This window comes from Xyrauchen texanus, chromosome 36 (genome assembly GCF_025860055.1).
Source record: "Xyrauchen texanus isolate HMW12.3.18 chromosome 36, RBS_HiC_50CHRs, whole genome shotgun sequence".
Classification (NCBI taxonomy): Eukaryota; Metazoa; Chordata; class Actinopteri; order Cypriniformes; family Catostomidae; genus Xyrauchen; species Xyrauchen texanus.
This window is the reverse complement of record NC_068311.1, coordinates 16,870,951-16,887,569: the sequence shown is the minus strand read 5'-3', so window position 1 is coordinate 16,887,569 and position 16,619 is coordinate 16,870,951. Positions and strand designations below refer to the sequence as shown.

The 16,619-nt window shown below is 37.8% G+C and overlaps 1 protein-coding gene across 2 annotated transcripts in view; it reads left to right on the top strand.

Moving 5' to 3' along the window:
• sez6b (seizure related 6 homolog b) overlaps positions 1-16,619 on the top strand; it is a 310,189-nt gene that overhangs the window by 239,076 nt on the left and 54,494 nt on the right. The window lies entirely within an intron of this gene.

Here is a 16,619-nt window from a genome sequence, read left to right as displayed (position 1 = left end):
AGAATGTGGAAAAATTATCTCAGTGATTTCAACCGTGTCATGATTGTTGGTGCCGGGCAGATTTGTTTGAGTATTTTGGTAACTGCTGTTCTCTTGGGGTTTTCATGCACAACAGTCTCTAGAATTTACTCAGAATGGTGCCAAAAACAAAAAACATCCAGTGAGCGGCGGTTCTGTGGATGGAAATGCTTTGTTTAGAGAGGTCAGTGGTGTATGGCCTAACTGGTTTGAGCTGACAGAAAGGCTACCGTAACTCAGATAACCACTCTGTACAATTGTAGTGAGCAGAATATCATCTCAGAATGCGCAACACATCAAACCTTGAGGCAGATGGACTACAACCATAGAAGTCCACGATGGGCACTTTATTAGGACCATAGTGTTCCTAATAAAGTGCTACGTGTGTGTGTGTGTGTGTGTGTGTGTGTGTGTGTGTGTGTGTGTGTGTGTGTGTGTGTGTGTGTGTGTGTGTGTGTGTATGTGTGTGTGTGTGTGTACTTGAAGTCAGAAGTTTACATACACTTACTGTAGGTTGAAGTTATTAAAACTAATTTTTAACCACTCCACAGATTTAATATTAGTAAACTATAGTTTTGGCAAGTATTTTAGGACATCTACTTTGTGCATGACATGAGTCATTTTTCCAATAATTGTGTTTAGACAGATTGTTTCACTTTTGACTATATCACAATTCCAGTGGGTCAGAAGTTTACATACTCTAAGTTAACTGTGCCTTTAAGCAGCTTGAAAAATGACAGAAAATTATGTCAAGCCTTTAGACAATTAGCTTCTGATAGGAGGTGTACTGAATTGGAGGTGTACCTGTGGATGTATTTTAAGGCCTACCTTCAAACTCAGACATCATAGGAAAATCAAAAGAAATCAGCCAAGAGTTCAGAAAATAAATTGTGTACTTCCACAAGTCTGGTTCAACCTTGGGAGCAATTTCCAAATGCTTGAAGGTACCACGTTTATCTGTACAAACAACAGTATGCAAGTATATACATGGGACCATGCAGCCACCATACCACTCAGGAAGGAGATGCATTCTGTCTCCTATAGATGAACATAGTTTAGTGTGAAAAGTGCAAATCAATCCCAGAACAACAGCAAAGGACCTTTGAAGATGCTTGAGGAAACAGGTAGTCAATCATCTATATCCACAGTAAAACAAGTACTATATCAACATAATCTGAAAAGCTGCTCAGCAAGGAAGAAGCCACTGCTCCAACACTGCCATAAAAAAGCCAGAATACAATTTGCAAGTGCACATGGGAACAAAGATCTTACGTTTTGGAGAAATTTCCTCTCATCTGATGAAACAAAAATGTAACTTTTTGGCCATAATGACCATCGTTATGTTTGGAGAAAATAGGGTGAGGCTTGCTAGCCAAAGAACACCATCCCAACCATGAAGCATTAGGGTGGCAGCAGAAGGGACTGGTGTACTTCACAAAATAGATGGCATCATGAGGAAGGAAAATTATGTGGATATATTGAAGCAACATCTCAAATCATTCTCTCTACTATTATTCTGATAATTTACATTCTTAAAATAAAGTAAAATAAAGTAGTGATCCTAACTGACCTAAGACAGGTACTGTTTTCTTCGATTAAATGTCAAGAATTGTGTTTAAATGTATAGACACACACTCAAAAATAATAAAATCTATCATTTGAAATGATATAATGATAAAGAGTAGCATGTAATTATTGGTTTTAAAATGTAATGGTAGAATGAGCAGATGCATATCTGAACAATTATTATGCCATATTTGTATCCTATTTCTGGACTGTCGTAAACAGCTGAACAGCTCGCTCGCTCTCTCTCTCTCTCTCTCTCTCTCTCTCTCTCTCTCTCTCTCTCTCTCTCTCTCTCTCTGTTTGAAGCTTTAAATTGTACAGCATTGTTATTATAAACACTTGGGTAGAGGAGCCAATTTCATTAAATCATTTTAATTAAAAATTAATAAAGGGGATTGTCTTAATCACTAAGTTACAGAGGTCTTTTAAAAAATCCATTGTCCCTAAATTAATATGTTTCCAGGTTGTTATTGGTAATTAATTATCAGATAATAATTGTAAATTAATTATTAATAATTACAGTTTGAGTTGTCCCTGCTTTCCTTATTATAGAACAGACAAACAGCTACTCTATTATTTCCATTTAATGGACGTGATACAGCGTGAATTCTAGTTGTTTTAGGGAGTAGGCGGGCGTGCAAATGTATAGCACAGATGACCTGTTCATCTGCCCACTTTTAAACAACATTCATTAAGAGGGCCCATAGTAATTATGGTAAATTATACTACACATGCTTTGAAAAACCAAGGACCTTACAATATGCAGAAAAGAAGGATAGATGGACTAGCATTATTACGGCAAACTACAGTTCATTTGGTCAAAAAAGTGACCTTAAATGATTTTGGCATGATTTAAACACCCCTATCCCTATGTTAAAGGGATAATTAAACAAAAATAAATATTCTGACATATTTTACTCAACCACATGTCATTCCAAACCCATTTGACTTTCTTCCATGGAACACAAAAGGAATACATAAAGAATTTTTGTCACTCTTTTGCAATTATAATGAAGGGGTACCGGAGCTTTCAAGCTTCAAAACTAATCCAAAAGCACCATTAAAATGGTCTAAATTACTGTGGCAGGGCGGAGGGTGGGGCCGGGTGGTGATTATACACACCCGGTTCATTATCAGTCTAATCAAGCCTCCGAGAGGGATAAGGGCCGACTGCGGAGAATGGTGCGGGAGAGAGATAGTTTACGGGAATGTCCGTCATGTGTGTTTGTGTCTTTCCTGCACCAACCTCCACAGTCAGCTCTTATACCTCTCGGATTACATATTCATAATATCAGAATATTCCTCCATATTCCAAGTCACTTGAAGCTGTATGATAGCCTTACACCATGTCTACAAGGGGAGCATCCGTTGATGCTACGTGACACATTGCAATGGCTTGATGCTGTCGACACTGGACGCATCGACGCAAACATTCTAAACTGTCTATTTGTGTTGATGGCAGTAGTTGTGCCAGCACATGCAGTGCAAAATGGAATGGGACAAGCGTTTACCCGCAACGGACCCTTCCAGTGTAGACAGCATCACTGATTATAATGCGGTTCTATTGCTTTTTATGCAACGCACCGCCCCTTCCGGTATAGACAGGATGTTAGGTGAGAAACAGGTAGAAATGTATGTAATTATTCACTGATTGTCATGTTCACTGTTGTCTTTTTGTTTTTGTCCTTTTATGTTGAAGTTTAGTTTAGTTCCTGTTTCCTGTTTGGTTTTTGTTATTACTGTATGTTCTGTGCTAGGTTTCCGTTGGTTTTCTTTGTCCTGAGTTTTCCTGTTTTTATGAATAAAAGCTGCATTTAGATCCACATTCTCTGTCTACCTTCCAATTAATCCTTACAAATCAGGCATTTCTACATCTTACTAAGGTGGATGGCAAGATTTTAAGTGAATAATGACATTTTGGTCTATTCTTCATAAACAGCTATTGGATGGCTTCTTCAAAAACGTTTCCTTTTGTGTTCCACGGAAGGAAGAGTATCATGTGTGTTTGGAAACAACATGAGGAAGAATTGACATATTCTTTTTATTTTTGGGTAAGCTATTCCTTTAACAATGACCACACTGGGTTCTCTAAGAAACCCAACCAAACCTTTATTCAGGAATCCTGTCTGATTACCTTGAATGATACCAGTGTGAGGTACAGGCAGCCAAAATGGTCTCTTCCTGAGAGAAGTCTGCCTTTAAATAGCACTCCAACAAATGCGAAAGAGACAGACTCATTCAGCGAGCACATAGCAGCGAGAGTGCCTCAGTCAAATCACAGCCTATTATCCTAACCTATCACCACTATTTGTCATTTAATGTTTTGCAGGGCCATTGGATGTTGAACTCTCAAAGTTGTGCTTCAGTTCCTTCAGTTAATTAGTCTTCTCCTGCAGAACAATTCGGCTGTGCTGTAACACTTTATTGTTTTGTCTTTTATTGACCCCTATCTTCTGTATGCCCTATGATCATAAGTTGGGACGTATGAAAAACATTCCAGCGTGAACACAAACTGCACTCTGCCACTGACTGTCTATTGGCTTTTATGAAATAATATTCTCTGGCTCTGAGTTACGGAGGCATGCTGGAGCAAGACATTTAGATGACATGAATTATACTTCAGCATTTCCATAAAAGAGAATGACAGTGAGTCGTACATTTAATGAAGCAGAGGATTTTTACTGTCTCCAGGTTTTGTCACTTGAAGGGTCAATGCAAATAAAAAAGGTGTGGGTTGGTTTTATTTCCATGGAAACAAAGCTCTTTTTTCTTTTCTGATTAAATCTATGCTTTATACTTCCGTGCCTCTCGCTATTTTCTTTGGTGTTGCCTGTGATCTCTCTGTACCTTCAAAATTTAACAGGAAGTCATTTAGTGGAAAATAAGGAGTGCATTGTGGTCGACGTTTAGCTCAAAGCAATGTTACATTTTTATTTCATTCTTAACTATCACTCACCTTGCATGCTTAAACCACATGATCTTATTAGTATTTGTAGGTATTTCTATGTCAAGTCTGGTTCTATCACATGCACATTTTGTACATTTGCAGACTGTACAACTGTACGTACTGTACGTACAATATCAATGTACTGTATTAAATTCAGTATGATAATGATCATTTTTAATAAGACCATTTAGATATCCTTTATAAATAAATTTGTCATTAAAAAGTCTTCCTCTAACAAAGTATCTCTTTTATTCATTGAAAAATAGTCCCGTTAAGGGATCTCCCATGTCTGACTATTAAACTCCTTCACTTGTTGAGGTATCCTCATAAATATTCTAAGTATTTCAGTTTTGACCTGCTGTCAAAGGTTTTGTAAAGAATTGTATGTGTCTAAAGCTACACATACATATACATGTTTATGTTTTAGATGCTATCAGAGTGTTCATATTGTACGTTTTAGTGTCTATGCAAATGTACAATGTATGTGTAAACCAAACATATAAATATTTACAAACATTAATGAGATCACCCAGGCTTAAAACTTAAAATTACGTAATTGTGGAGACATTTTTGCTAAATAATATTATTTGGCTCCTTACATGTATCGCGGTAGTTCTGAGGTGAAATGTCCACTTAGTGGCGCTAAAAGCAGGTTACATTTTATTCTAAACAGATAAGTAACTTTTGTCTTTGTGTCATCTTTGACTTACATGGACACCTAGCTGCTTGGATGCAGCAGCATTTAAAATCAATAGTTATTAGTTTCAGGTGCCATTGTAGAAATGTAGTATTCACAGTCAGCCATGAATACTTTAAATAATGTGTGAAAGTGTCCAATAACAGGATGGTTACTGAGATTAAGCGAGTAGTATTCGTCTTGTCATGTGATTCAAACATGGCAGCCCTCATGTACGGACCCTTCCATATAGAATAAAACAGCTTTTATAAGGTTACTGATATTACTGGAGCCTTTATTTTAATGTGAGTGCTCATGATTTCCTACATATAATGCAAAATCACAGATCATGCCTTTAGGAGTTAAACTTTTTTAATGAAGAAAAAATTACTATGTGCACCTTTAAGGGCAGTGCTCTGTCAAGTTTTAAATCCCACCTACCTGCCCTTAACTTCAAACCTAAACTGGTTACGCTTTATTTTAGAGTCCTTGTTACAGTATAATTACACAAGTAAGTACTGAGTAATATTAATTTAGAACATTTGATACAAATGTTCTAATTAATGTAATACATGTAATACAAATGTTCAAATGGATCACCTTCCAAGCCATGCACTATAGTAAAAGTGTTTTGAAGTCATAAGATGGCATTGTATGAAGAACAGGGTGAACATTAAGTATTTATGATAATCTGTAGTTTTAGCTGTGGTTTTTGTGAAAGTGAATAAAATTAATTGTTGTTGTAGTGTTGTTCTAGAGTTTATTTCAGAAAACCGCCATGATGTGCACCATGAGCCATTCAAAAATTATTTAGCAAAATGTACTGTAGTAACGTGATTTATTATGAGACCAGGTTGTTTAAAACAGTATGTTTTTAATTACATGTACTGTAGGAAGTTAATTACAGAACAGATGTCATTACTGTGTGGTTCCCTCATTTCTCTTGGGGATCCACATCATGTTCTTTTTCTCCCATGGCATCACCCAAGTTAATAAGAAGTGACACAGAAGCCACTCTTAAAATTGAGAGATGTATTCATCCCTTGTGTCTGTGTCCTCTCAGATTGAACCCCTCACACGCAATCAGCCTCGATAAGACATGATGAGCTTGGCGTCCGTGAATCCCACCCTGAACTTCATAAATAAGTGCTCATGCAAAAGAGGACTTATACTTTATTAGTTCATGTAATATGCAACACATTTAATAGCACACTTATTTCAGTTAGAGTAATACTACACTGCAGTAGTACGCCAACTAATCCTCCTACACACTACACAACTTTCAAAGATGTCGGATTGTGGTACCGCTCATATTACACAACTGTCTGTCTTGCCATGGAAGTTGTTAGGTTTTCAAATTACACAAGGAATCGGTGACAGGGATGAACATATTACAAAACATTTCACTATTGACGAATCCCCAACAACTCTACCTGGACTCCAAATTATGTTTCACAACAGAGTACACGCGAGAAGTGATACGAGATACGAAAACAAATGCATGATCATATGTTATGCATTTCAGAATATGATGTGAATATTTTTATTCGCCTAAAGGCATCATGTATTTTATTGCTTACAAAATGAAAAAGTACCTCCTACTGAAAAATCTACCTATTTGCTGACCACTGTCCAAGAGAATTTGGCAATTTCTCTCCAACTCTTCTCTTTCCCCACCCGGTTGTGGTACAGTTCAGATGAAACATCAAATATGCACTGGTGCTCCTGCCAATGTTCCACTAATTATTCCTCCATTTATTCAGTCCAATTAGACTTTCTTGATATCGCAGCCATGCTAGTTGATGTTCTGTTGCATGTACATCAGGACTCCTCCCACTGACACTTCCTTTGCCCCGTTTCTTGCTCTCTCCTTGGCTATAGGTCAATGCTGCAGTTGTATTCAGAAATGTACATATTTCAAATTGCGCAATTTGGAATCACAGACCTGTCCAGATATTTATTATGCTCGATTTCTCGCTGACATCGGTGACGAGTTTGCAAATCTCTCAGATTGCGTCTTTGATTAATCATACATTACGTTCGTCGCTCATGGGAGTGAGCTCCGATTTGCCTATGATTTCGGGCTTTTGTCTCTGCAAAACTGTCGGCGAGTGAAAATCGGGCCTAAAATCGTGTAGTGCAAACTCGGCATAAGGAAACTGCATGACACAAGTGGCATAATTTCAATGTTTCTCAGATGACAAAATACACACACACAAACTCCCTTTTCACACAGACTCTTCATGCGCAGAATGGGAGAGGAAGCCCTGCTTATCAGTGATTTTTTTGCAGTTATGCAGACTGTGAACATGTACAAGCTCTGTCAGTTTAAGCTCAGGCTAATATGAACATGAACAGCTCCAGTAGCTCTTGACATGCTGTCAGAACTGCCTGACACACAACTGCATGCTGTTCACTGTGGTCTTATCAAACAGCAGACATGGTCCAATGTGAAGATAGCAAATATTGACCCAGCAGGCACCACCTCTGCTAGCTTATCTAAAAATGTCTGGGAGAAGTATGAAATCAATGATATGGCAATTGTAATTACACTCATAAAACCAAACCAAAAAGGGTGTTAGAATCTTATATAGCACCTTCCTTTTGATCGTAAACATTATAATTGACATAGGCTTGTTTACACATTAATCACATGCTTTTTAAAGTAGGTGCCACCTATATATCAATGGTGGTACTATTCTTTGAAAGTAAATATAAAGTAAACCCTACATTTTGAGTTAATAAAAGATCATAAATAGAATATTTGCAATTTGTATCTTTTGGAAAAAAATACACAATCATGGTTTATGGGAGAGATAAAATGACCAAAAATCCCATAGACTTCCATTGAAAAGGTCTCCTCCATTCTTATTTAGGGATCTTGATATCATAGAGACATTGGGGATGGTCTCTTTTCAAAAGACTCTTTTGACTTGGGCCAGTAATCAACCATCTTGCAACCTTGCAGTTATGCACTAGCAATGCCCTAGCTATCACCTAAAACACCCTGACATTGCAGAATATATATCAATATATTTACAATAAGAATATTCATTGTTGTGAAGAGTCCAAAGACATTTTGACCAAATAAAATTTTAAGATTAGTTTTTCACTTTTTAACTCTTAAATGGGTCAAAAATTGCCAGAACATAACAGGTGGGTTAAGGGAATGTTCTGTGTTCAATACATTTGAAATTGTGTATTTTAATGTTTATTCTAAAGCTATACATTGCACCATAGACTTCCATTGAAATTGTATTACTTTAAAGGAAAATTCTGGGTTCAATACAAGTTAAGCTCTGTTGACAGCATTTGTGGCATAATGTTGATTTCCACAAAAGTTAATTTTGACTTATCCCTCCTTTCTTATTATAAGCTTCACATTTCTGCCTTTAAACCCTCCAAAAATTGGCCCATTAATTTTCATTGTTCCATTCAACTCCCATTTTAAAATAATGGATGAGCCTAAATTAACTTCTGTAGTAAAACAAGCTGATCTCTATTGACAAAGTCTGTGCCATACTGTCTTTGAACCCAAAAAATGTCTGCAGAGTGTGGAAAACCTTTCATGCATTTACTATATATAATAGATTTTTAGACTTTTATTTTCTTTCAAGGCATGAAGAGATCAAAATAACTCTACATGTAACATTTCCTGTACTGTAAGGTAGGCATAACTAAAAATATTGCACAAAAAAATCTGAGGAATCTCTGTTTCTGTTGCCATAGGCAACCACCTCTTGATATCGGCAATTGCTATTCTATGCATTGATCAGTCCACATTCATTCTCCATCCTTTTCCATTCTTTGGTCCTGCCTGCAGAATGTGCGGGTAGTATTTGTGATTACATTGTATATGCTCAAGGCCTTTGCGTGTTTACAGCTGAAAATGCATTAAACCAGGGGCGGACAGCATGTTTGTTTAGTTGGCTGAGATGCGCCTTGTGAAGTTCCTGACTCATATTCAAAGCATTAGGATAGTTCCAGTGGGCAAACGGTCTACTGTATGTGGATGGAAGTTTATTTGATATGTTAATATGTGTAAAGCACTGAGAAAGAATAACTAGATCTATAAGTTTGTGTCTTTTAGTGGGAGACAGAGTTGCCTTCCATTCACATATCAATACTTTAATGGTACTGTATTCCAGCATCATGCACCTGTTTTTTTTTTATTGTTTTTTTTTGTGCGGGGGCACCAGAAAGAAGAAGAAAAAGAACACTTTTTTTTATATTACCAGAATATAAGGGTAAAATGTAAATTATTTAATAAAGTCTCTTGAAAGCAGAAGATTTGGGGCAATTTTACACACAGTTTCTTTAAAGATATATCTTAGCTAACTCATCTCACTGAAAAATAAATGTCTTGTTTGATCATGGCTTGACCTCTCAACACTAAAGGGGTGCGTAATGTCCCGAAACCTTACATTATTTAGCCAATAACATAAGTGTGACTATTCATACAGAAAGCTCATTATTACCTTTTTAGTTGTGTATATTTTTCTGTAAAAACATCTGCACCAAACACTAAAAAGCATATCTATCTACTTAGATGTGGTGCGTAGGCTGAAAAAATAAAATCCAAGAAAACAAAAGCTTGCACAAAATGTCCATAGAAACAATCTTCCAGAATATTTCCAGAAAATTATTAAAAGGCCAAAAAAGTGTGAAAAGTTCTCAGTGTAGAAACAAAACATTTTCGATTTACGTTTTCAAAAACATTTAGTTTCTGTACTGCAGTTACATTTTCTTTGATGATAGAAAATGCAGTTGAATTGTAATGACCAAATTTAGACATAAATGATCATTTCCACCACCCCATTTTAGACAAACACTTTTTTATCCGTATACATTTTAGAAGATACTTTTATAACTGCTTTGGAAGTGGCATTACAAATTTATTTGTCTCAAACGTGATGCCTCATTTTTAATGGACATGATGCTTCTGCTGTATTCTGCACTGTTCCTCACACATAGACACACTTAATGCTTTATTGCATTCCTAATCAACTAAACCACCTCATCATGATGTTCAGACATACATCCTGCACATCCCCCCATGGGCCTTCCTCCAGGGCACCTAATGGCAGACATTAGTGCTGCATCTGTCTCTGTCTAAGCTGTTGCCTGCTAATCTTTACCATGCCAGTTGCCACAGAGTCATCTTCAGCCTGCATTATAACAGTCAGACTTTATGGCCTATGAAGCCGCAAGGCAACTTGCGAGCATGTGATTTAATGTTGACTGGACTGCTCCTCATAAAGCTGTCCTCCGGTGCCCCCTCAGTATTAGTCTAATTGAAATGGAAGCAGAAGGGTAATAATGCTGTAACAACCCGGCAATGCTGGTGCACAGGCCCCGCTGTGCTGAAACGGCACTAATAAACCATAAATTAAATAGATGGCTGAGGGAGGGGAGTGGAGCCCCCCCCCCCCATGTGCCAGCTCATTGAGTAGGTTAGAGGAGTGCTCCCTCTCTCAGTGCAGAGATTAGGCAGTCATCGGTGCAGATACCCTCTCCTCATGCCCCGTTGCCACAAGCACTGTGCTCTTACGCAAGTGTGCCAATGTGATATGATGCCGTGGAAGTAACCATGGCAGAACTCACAAGCAGGGCATGCATACTGTTAAAGGGATAGTTCACCCAAAAATAAAAATTTTAGATGCAACTTAATGGTGACTGAGACTAACATACTGCCTAACATGTCCTTCTTTGTTCCATGGAAGAACAAATGTCATAGAGGTTTGCAACAACATAAGGGTAAGTAAATGATGAAAGAATTTTCATTTTTGGGTGAACCATTCCTTTAAGATGGTCAGTTTTAAGGCTTACAAACTTACTCATCAAACACAACACCTACACTATGCACAGGGCTTGAATTAGTGTATTTTAAATAGCCTCTACAGGTCTGTAGATGTAAGCCGCTCTGTATAACTCTCGTTCATGGGCTCCTATATTGTTGCTGAGGTGCACCACCCCATTACGCAGCTCCTCTCTGCTCAGCGATGGAAAAGAATTGCAGTGATTTATCAAACTGTGGCTTTCTTAGACACAGGAATCCAACCTGAGCCAGCAGAGGGGAAAAAACTTAAACAAAAACATTAATTCTGTTTGACAGGGCCCTCTACCTCTCTAAACACCACCATAGGATCAGAGAGCAAAGCAAAGCGATTCTTTCACTATTCACTTTTGCTATTGCTTCAAGATCAGATACGGAGAATCCGAGCTATGAAAGCAAAACTAGAGGGCATTGAAAAAGTCAGCATGGTTTAATTAATGCCTGACATCTGAAAAATTACTGTAATATTTCAGAAAGGACTTGCTCGGAACAGCGTCTATGGCCTCTAATATGAGATAACAGTTCTTTTGGGAAAGGATAGCATCATGATCATGGTGTTGGTAGTGTAATACAACCTGACACTTTTAGCTGTTATTTAAAGGACTTTGGTGGAATAGAAGATGTTGTGTTAGCTTTGAGCAACTAGCCCTTTGAGAGCCCTGAAACTCTTTTTAGACCCCAAATAATAATTAACCCAAAAAGGAAAATACTCTCATGATTTACTCTCCTTAATGCCATCCCAGATCTGTATCAGCAGAACACAAACTAAGATTTTTAGAAGAATATTTCAGCTCTGAATAGGTACCACATTTTTGAAGCTCCAGAACCACATAAAGTCAGCATAAAAGTAATCCACATGTGATATGCGATATTTTACAGGAGGTGTGGATGAGAAACAGATCAATATTTTAATCCTTTTTTGCTATCATTCTCCACTTTTACTTTCACATTCTTCTTCTCTTGTTTTCTTGGCTATTCGCATTCTTTGTGCATATCGCCACCTACTGAGCGGGGAGGAGAATTTAAAGTAAAAAGGACTTAAATATTTACACTCACCTAAAGGATTATTAGGAACACCGTACTAATACTGTGTTTGACCCCCTTTCGCCTTCAGAACTGCCTTAATTCTACGTGGCATTGATTCAACAAGGTGCTGAAAGCATTCTTTAGAAATGTTGGCCCATATTGATAGGATAGCATCTTGCAGTTGATGGAGATTTGTGGGATGCACATCCAGGGCACGAAGCTCCCGTTCCACCACATCCCAAAGATGCTCTATTGGGTTGAGATCTGGTGACTGTGGGGGCCATTTTAGTACAGTGAAATGATTGTCACGTTCAAGAAACCAATTTGAAATGATTCGAGCTTTGTGACATGGTGCATTATCCTGCTGGAAGTAGCCATCAGAGGATGGGTACATGGTGGCCATAAAGGGATGGACATGGTCAGAAACAATTCTCAGGTAGGCCGTGGCATTTAAACGATGCCCAATTGGCACTAAGGGGCCTAAACTGTGCCAAGAAAACATCCCCCACACCATTACACCACCACCACCAGCCTGCACAGTGGTAACAAGGCATGATGGATCCATGTTCTCATTCTGTTTACGCCAAATTCTGACTCTACAATCTGAATGTCTCAACAGAAATCGAGACTCATCAGACCAGGCAACATTTTTCCAGTCTTCAACTGTCCAATTTTGGTGAGCTCTTGCAAATTGTAGCCTCTTTTTCCTATTTGTAGTGGAGATGAGTGGTACCCGGTGGGGTCTTCTGCTGTTGTAGCCCATCCGCCTCAAGGTTGTGCGTGTTGTGGCTTCACAAATGCTTTGCTGCATACCTCGGTTGTAACGAGTGGTTATTTCAGGCAAAGTTGCTCCGCTATCAGCTTGAATCAGTCGGCCCATTCTCCTCTGACCTCTAGCATCAACAAGGCATTTTCGCCCACAGGACTGCCGCATACTGGATGTTTTTCCCTTTTCACACCATTCTTTGTAAACCCTAGAAATGGTTGTGCGTGAAAATCCCAGTAACTGAGCAGATTGTGAAATACTCTGACCGGCCCGTCTGGCACCAACAACAATGCCACGCTCAAAATTGCTTAAATCACCTTTCTTTCCCATTCTGACATTCAGTTTGGAGTTCAGGAGATTGTCTTGACCAGGATCACACCCCTAAATGCATTGAAGCAACTGCCATGTGATTGGTTGATTAGATAATTGCATTAATGAGAAATTGAACAGGTGTTCCTAATAATCCTTTAGGTGAGTGTATATGTTTCTCACCCATACCTGTCATATAGCTTATTAAGATTTGGATTTAACCAATGGAGTTGTATGGATTACATTAATACTGTCTTTATGTGCATTTTGGAGCTTCAAAAATTTGGTACCCATTCACTTGCATTGCATGGACCTACAGAGCTGAAATATTCTTTTGAAAATCTTTGTGTTTATCAGAAGAAAGAAAGTCAAACATATCTGTGATATCATGTTGGTGAGTAAATGATGAGTGAATTTTCATTTTTGGGTGAATTACACCTTTAAGACCGTTTCACATTGCATATTTATCATACGCCCATATAAACAGGTTACATCATTCACACTTCCTGTGTAAGCATTGCAGAAGTGTAGCTGCAGTAGCGTAGCACTGAGCCTATTTTTTCTGCAAGTAGTTAGCTGAATTCAGTGGAACATACAGAGCTAAATATACGTATGTAAACTTATAAATAGTGGAGGATAAATTACAGCGCTCAAACATTCTTTAAAAGAAATGTTTGTCCGGCTTGATACAAGTTACACATGTTGTGAAAGGCACACATGTTTGACTAAATTCAGACATTTAAGCAGTTCATAGTCTAAATTTTACTGTTTGGAATCCATTCGTGAAGATTAATTACCATTTGGATGATGAGCTTTAGATTTCTTAAAGGTTTCCACAGTCATGGAAAACCTGGACATTTTAGGGATTTTGTTTTTGTGCAATGTGTGTTTTCTCTAGCAGTGGATTGTATGTTGATTTCAAACACCTAGTTCAAACCCCTCTTAAATTAGAATCATTTTTGTGAATTTAACCCTCCAAAGTACATTCTTACTATCATCATATTTTTTATAGCTCTTGGGTAAATAAACAAACATTAGCAAACCATGCTGGCATACATCCGGGCAAAGGTCAACTGTATTATGAAGGCAGGTTTTTTTCCGAAAGGTTTCAGTTTGTTCTTAGGACAAAGGTGTTTTTCACAAAAGTCAGGTCAGGCCATGTTGTCACATTTTTATGAGAACAGGTGCCAAATGTTTTTTAATACCATAAATTTATCAATTACAGTATTTGTTGACCAAAGCAAAGTTTTGATATTTTTATATGCATGCTTTTTCATTTCTGTTGTTTTATGAATAATTTTGTGCCTCCTAGCTCCTTTACTCTTTACATTTCCCGGAAAAGCCTAAAATAGGCTATTTGCCGGCATAGATTTAAAGACAGAGGTAGATTTTGTTTTGGTGATTGTGATGGGGGATTATGGGAGTACATGTCCCTTCCCCAATGTTTACATGAAACCTACACCCGCTATTGGGGCATGTTGTCATAAAATGTCAAGGTATCTTATTTCAGGGACAAAAATGGTGAAAGTTTAATAGATTTTGGTAGCCAAGACTTAAAATATGCACATTTGCAGAAATTGCCTTTCAAAAAAGAAATTTACCCTAAGAAATATTCACTGCAGTAAAAAGTGACTTACTTTAAACTAGCCCCAGGATCTCCTACAAATATGTTTCCTAGTTTTGCGCTGCTCTGTAATATCTCATCACCTAGATATTGTTCTTCGTTTTTGAGTCAATTCTTTTCAATTAATTTGTCAAAACGGTTCACAAATAGGTCTACATGGTTCATTAGCAAATAAATTTGAATCAAAATGATTTTTATAATTCCATATCCAGTAATCACAAACAACTGTAAAATGTATGGAAATTCATGGGAACCTGGTCTCATTTAGGGCAGAAACTGTCAATATGACAGCACAACACAAGCCTGATGTTGCAGTTATGCTGCTTACGTATATCATATGTATGCTGTGAAACAAGCCTTAGTGGTGGAAATGTCAGTGTCAAATCAATGGACATCATGTGTTGGCTGTATTTCTTGTTTAACAGATATGTGCTCTGCCTGTTCGCAGCCAGTGAGCGAGGTAGAGAGCAGATATGACATGGAACTGAGCCAGGTCAGAGGTTACAATTTATGCACCCTGTCCATATTTTCTGGTCTTGGGCTCAGTCTTGTCATTTGTTGACAAAATCAATGACCACACACACACTGCTATGAATTTCAGCAACTAACAATAAGGCTGCCACATTGAGCGAGGGAGAAAAGAGCCCTGAAATTTCTGTCTTAAAATGGAAAAACATTCTCGGACAAAGAAAAAAACTGTTGTTACAAAAGAAGTTCATAGTTAAATGGGCACTTGCGGTGTAACCTGGATTTACTGCCTAGCAGGACCTCCTGCAGAGCTCGTTCCGAGCTTTGAAGGAAATTATGGTTACTTGCTTATCAAAGCCTCCTTCAAATGCTTTCTGTAAATAACTCGCAATTTAAATTCTCTCTGTCCTTGAATTCTTACAATTTAATTTCAAATAAAATATCTATGCCTTTTATGTCTTCAAAGTGTTGTTGCTTGTTGAGTTTCATATGTAAAAAGGGTGGAATACACTGTTGTAGTTTGCTTGTAAAATATTAAATTGCAATTTATGATTGAAAGACATTCTTCAAGCATTTTGAAACAGTGTAAGGAAAAGACGCACACACTGCAGCTTTAAACACTGAGTGGCTTTTGTGGCCATTGCTTGAGAAAGTATTGACAGCCTGGTTTTGTGCAGAGAGCCAAACAAGACAAAGGTTAATAACGACTCACTTCACAGCCCTATCCAGAAGACCAAAAGCCATTTGAATATTTTCGTTTTTTGTGCCTGCCCAGTAATGAAATGAAAGCTCTATGATAAATACTTGCTTTCCAGTTAGCATGAGTCAGAGACTCTGCAGTCTCGTATAGTCAAGAAGTCCTAATTGCAGCTTATTCTGGCCATGAACTGCCCAGACAAGAAAAGACTGTCCAAGCCAACCAAAGTTTGCTTTATTTGACTTAGTTTTGCAAGTTTGTTTGTTTCCAGGTAGACTGATTGGAAAAAACAAAACTGTGAGTTCTTTAGGCGATCAATAGATGATCTTTTGGCATGCCATCTGACGATGATACTAGAGACTCTACATTAAAGTAAAAATAGAAGGAATGTCCAGTTCAAAGTGATGGAGAGATTGCTCAACAATTCTGCATGGCTCTGTTTTGTGCACTAGTCTCAATAGTAAGATTTTCTGAAGCATGTAGAGAGGCACTATTGCAAACCTTAGGGCAAATGTGAGTCTAATCAATCATCTTAGGCAGCTAATGATTGTCTCCATGCATTCCAACAGTCCTTGTCTGTCTGTGGAAATGAATATGAACAGTGTTCAGAGTTTAGGCTTATTTTTCATCTTGGAGATGTCCTGTTCACAGTGAAAAGGTTGACTTCGGTCTGCAGGGCTGGAGGA